Consider the following 5,655-nt stretch of genomic DNA (forward strand, 5'->3'; position numbering starts at 1 on the left):
CAGTTCAGATCTCGCCAGAGAGGTCTCTTTGTGCAGTGGGTGGCAGCTGATGCAGAAACCCACAATTCAAAATGCGAAGAATTGTGTGTGTGGCGTGCTTGGCATCTTCCAAGGCTCATGGACTGTCACAGAATGGGGGACAGAATATGACAGGAGGGGGAGATCTGGAAGAGCGGAACTGAAACAGTAATTCCTGGACGTGGCGGAACCTCTGCACTCAAATGATTGCATACACAGATCAAGCCAGTCACCATTCTGCATGGAGGAAAGAGAATCATGAACCCTATGCTAACTGAGGGGTTATTAACAGTTAGTAGCTTCTGGGAAAGAGAACCAAAATTTCTTTAAGGGTGTGGTCCCTGGTAGCTCAACCCCATTCCAGTGGACAGTTCCGTACCCACGACTACATGGGCACCGCACATTGAACTCCGTGGATTATCTTTAAAGAGGACACGGAGGGAGACCGGAGCAGATCTGGAAGGAGTTGTGGGAAGAGTGGCGTGAATACGATCAAAACGCATTGAATGGAATTTTGAAGATTAATGGAAATATGCAGAAAAGAGGCTGAACAATTATAAGAGCCAGAGGTGGTAGGTGACTTCAAGGAAATAGTATTCTCTGGATGAAACAATAAATATGCCTATGGAATCAGGGAGATTGTGACAGCAATGCATGGGACCTACAAGGCTCAAGCCAGACAAAATTCCAGCAGAGAGAGGGGAGGGGAGCATGAAGTCCCACCCCAGCCAGGGAGCTCTTGGCATTTGATTGACGGCGGAAAGCGGAATGTCAGTGTCCTTCAGTGGAGCGACACCACACACATCGACCACACTCCAGGACAGGCTTGTGCCTAGGAAGAGTACCACAATCTGGGCTGTATCATTTGTTTGTAAATAAGAAGGAGAAGAAAGAGGAGGAGGGAAAGGAATAATATGAAGTTGAGTGGGTAGGGAGGGGGGAAAGGATCTGGAAGGAGTAGGGAGAGGGAGTAAAGGCTAGCAAAATATACTGTATGAAATTCTCAAAGAATAAATAAAAATATAAAATGTCTTTTATCAAACAAATCTTTATTTACGGAAACAGACGATAGGCCATATTTTTCAGGCCTTTATTGTAGAACATTAAGGGTGATATTCTGGAGCAGAGGATAAGGTAGAAACAGGAAAGCAATGACTGTGCGGTTGAGCTAAATCTACCTAGCGTGCTTCCCCAAACTTCCTATCCAAAGCATTTGCTATAAATTGGATGTTAAATGTCTCCCAAAGGCCCATGTGTTAAGGCTTGGTCCTCAGTGCAGCTGCGTTATGGAGAGATGGCAAAGCCTGTAAGAGGAGGGACCTGGCGGGAGGCGCTCAGGGAGATGGAAGTGTGCACCCAAAGAGGATTGTAATGCCCAGTTCTCTTCTTCCTTACTCTATGCCCACGTTCGTGAGAAGTGTGGGTTCCCTCCACCACAGTCCCCATGAGCCAACAGACCCTGGCCTGAAACCTCCAAATCTGTGAGCCGAAGTAAAGCCTTTCTACTTCAGGTTGATTGTCCTGGGCACTTGTTACCGTGACAGAAACCTGTTTAACCCTGTGCTTCAACTCTCTCTATTGCTGTGACAAACCACTACGACCTGATGCGACTGAAGAAAGGTTTGTTTTATCTCACACTCCATACTCGGGAAAAGTCAGGGCAGGAACCTAAAGGTAGGCTGCTTGCTGTCCTGTGAAGTGTTACCTCCGACCAGGGACATCATTCACAACCAAGGAAGTACAGTAGGAGCCATGGAAGACCCTGCTTGCTGGCTTGCTCCCCCACACACACTTGGCTAGTCTTCTTATATAGCCAAGAATAGCCTGCCAAGGGAATGGTGCCACCCACAGTGGTATGGATCCCCTTCCATTGATTAATAAGCAAGACAGTCCCCCACAGATGCCTGCAGGCCAATCTGATCTTGGTAGTCGCCCAATTAAGTCTCCCTTCTCAGATGACTGTGATAAGTTGACAATTAAGCTGGTATACACAGTACTCCCTTCTATCAATACCACATTATCTTATTTTATACCCTAGATCGTAAGTTATAAGTATCCGGTCTATCTAAAAGCACAGGAATCCTGGGTCTTGTCCTCTTCGCTCTATGAATGGCTCCCATAAGTGCCTGGTACTTGGCAGTCAAATAAACACCTTTAAATGACACAGGTTGACAAAAACCCAGACCATCTGGTCACCTTGAATTGTATGCACCAAGTGATAGGCTCCTAATGCAGACACCTAACTCTCTCCTTTCCTGGACCACACTTAGTGCGATTCTCGTTGACTTCATTTCTATCTTCCAAACGCCTTCTCTGCACCAAGCTCGCCCATCCCCTACTCCCGCACCTCCACTGTCCATTACTGTAGGATGCAATTCCCCATGTCAGCATTCAGCCTTTTAGGCTGTAAGTGGTTTGGAGTGAAATGTTTTTGAAATAATTTTTTGTGGGACCTCTCCCCCATCCTCCCAATGTAGCTAACCAGAAAAATAAATAAATAAAACTGCTCTTAGCTGCCATTTCATCCAGGGAAGCAAGGCCGCCTCCTGGTTAGAGTGGTGGGGGAAGAAAGGAAAGGAATGGGCAGGTGAGAGTCTCTGAAACTCCCCACACCCTCACTCCAGGCATGAAAGGGAACACTCTCCAACACTGCTCAGGATGAAAGAAACAGTCAAATCATCATGGAACACCAAAGTCATTAAAATGCCTAGATGCCTAGGTGGAGAATAAGGCGAGAGACGGGCACTGAGCTGTAAAAGCTCAAGACACAGAAAGAATCGTGCACACGGTTTTATTGCAAGGATGATGGGAGCGTCGGAGGCATCAGTGGCTGGAGTCTTAGAAGTGAGTGTTTTTTGTCTGTCCGCTTCTGCAGCCTGAACAAGTGCCTTAGCTCTAGCCCCAGGCTTGGCCCCTCTTCTTGTCTCTGGGACCTGGCTGACATCCCATCTGTCAGAGGAACACTCAGTCTAGCTTACAGAAGCTGTAGTGGGGACCCAGTGAGAGCACACAGAGAACCCAGAGTGCACACAGTAGGTGCTTCTAGATGTGAGGCAATGCATGGGTGTTGAACTAGCACCGAGTAGTTACACGGTCCCTCACCACTGTTCTGTTGGGCCGATTATTATCAGAGGCTCATCCTGATTCATGGAGTGTGGTCCAAAATTCAGGGCTTTATACCAATCAGCAAGAAGAGCAACGGGATGGACAGGCACTTTATTACTGAGTACAGTGGAGGCTAGGGAAGGAGGAATTGCACTTTAAGCTTTAGCGGGTTTGGTTTTTAGGCTCCACTGTCCTGAACTGGTCCTCACTAAATCACGCAGTTTAAGGAATTAACATCCAGAAGGGTCTCTTTGCTTTCATAGGCCCTTTCTCTCGGCCTGGCATTTTTCTCCCTTGTGAAAAGCTACTGGAAACTGGGGAGGTATTCTAATAATATTAGCCAAAAAGGCACTGTTCTCTTGGAGCAAACCCCTGAGACCACAGAAGTTACTTTACGACTGCTGAAGGCTGGTGCTTGAGACTAATGTGAAATCTGGCAACAAACACACTGGACCTCTTATGCCGTTTCCTAAAGATCTGGGCTCACTCGTATTTCACAGATCAGCAGATTCATGGGGCGCTCTCTCGCCTGCCCTCCCACTCCACCTTCTTTCTCCCTCTGCTATCTCCCTCCCTCTTCGCCCTCTCCCCCCTCCCCCTCACTCTCACTAGCTAGTGTGCACAAGCTCTCCTGTATTCTGGCATCCTAGTCACATCTGTGTCTGGAACCCTGGTTTCCAGTATACACCCATTGTTTCAGCTCTGACCTGTTGCATATCAGAGGGTCCCCCAAGAACTGTGAAATCATTCCCTGAGTCCCTCTCTTTTCATCTCATTCCAAGCACCTCATGTTTACAGTCCACTGAAACCATGATTGTTTTTGTTTAACCTAGATTTTTTTTTCGGCGCATGTCTTACCATGGCTGCTCTGTGTTTTTCTTGTCCTGACAAAAGTTGCCTGGGTTCCAGTTAACAATCCCCTGTCCAAGCTCATGTGAGCAACCCTGATGAAACACAGAGACCCAAAAGGACAAAGACATAGGAAAGGGAGAGGACTGGTGGCGAGGAGGGGGATTCAGGAGAGGACAGTGTGAGAGAGGCCAAGAGGGTTAAATAGATGGAAACGCACTGCTTATATATGTGAGAAACTGTCAATAAACAAGTAAAAATAAGTTAAAAGTACTTGCTGCTCTTCCAGAGGACCCAAATTCAGTTGCCAGCACCCATATCCGGTGTCTCAGTCTGTGACTTCAGCTGCAGCAGAACCTAACGTGAGCCCCTGCATTCATGTGTATGTTTATCCAGAGACACATAATAGAGAATAAAATAAACACGTCAAATACATAACCATTTCCCAAGATTGGCATTGCCCTGTGTTGAAATAAGAAGCAGCGGCGGGGCTGCGTCCCCAACACCCCGGCCGCTTGGCTAGCTCATGCCCAAAATAACAACACACAAACTGTATTCATTTAAGAACTGCTTGGCCAGGCTAGTTCCAGATTCTTATTGGCTAGCTCTTACATATTGTTCTAACCCATTTCTAATAATGTGTGTAAGCACCCCAAGGTGCGCTTACCGGGAAGATTCTAGCCTACTTGGAGGAGCTTCATTGCGTGCATCTGCCCGGGAGAGCTGAGCATGGCGCGGAGCAGAGTCTGACCTCACTTCCTCTTCCGCCCAGCATCCTATTCTGTTTATTCCGCCCACCTATGTTCTAAGCTATGAGGCCAAGCAGTTGGTTTATTATTACTTAACCAATGAAATCAACAGATTGATATATGACACTCCCACATCAGCCCTGTAGGATCATGGGTCACAAAGCAGCTGTGAAAATGCAGAGACATGGTATCAGCAAGGCTCACTCTAGTGCTTTTCAGAATCACAGCAACAACCATAAATGCTAAGCAGCCTATCCCTAGTGACCAGGTCGTCAGGCAATACCAAGAAATAACCCACATAGTCAAGGAAATCCCAGGGACAACAGCAACAGCTGCAAAAAGTGTCAGTAGCCAGATTACCTTGAGGAGGAAAAGGGGGAAATGAGAGCGTAAACCCCATTTGAGTGAAGAAAACTACATACATGTTAGAAAGAAACCAGACGGGAATAGACCCGAGTCTTTGTAGTGGTCGCCTTTGTGAGCCTTCTTCCGACACTGCTCTTCATTCCTTGGCTTTCTAGGATGAACTCATTTCATGTGTGGGTAAAAAACTCTCAGCAAAGATCAGGAAGAGGTTCTGCTCTCCTGGGCTCCAGACTCTTCCTTCTCCACCACGTTAGGAAGCTGCTTTGTGCCCATCACCCCTTGAAAGGGAAGGCAGGGGGCTGGAGAGATGGCTCAGAGGTTAAGAGCATTGCCTGCTCTTCCAATGGTCCTGAGTTCAATTCCCAGCAACCACAGTGTAGCTCACAACCATCTGTAATGGGGTCTGGTGCCCCCTTCTGGCCTGCAGGCATACACACAGACAGAATATTGTATACATAATAAATAAACAAATATTTTAAAAAAGAAAGGGAAGGCAGTGCCACATCATGAAGCAATCAGCCAGTAGGGCTCGTCGAAAAGCAACAAGCTGGCCTCTCAGAGAAAATTA

The sequence above is a fragment of the Alexandromys fortis genome, unplaced genomic scaffold (assembly GCF_014885135.2).
Source record: "Alexandromys fortis isolate MF-2015 unplaced genomic scaffold, M_Fortis_MF-2015_v1.1 scaffold_90, whole genome shotgun sequence".
Taxonomy (NCBI): domain Eukaryota; kingdom Metazoa; phylum Chordata; class Mammalia; order Rodentia; family Cricetidae; genus Alexandromys; species Alexandromys fortis.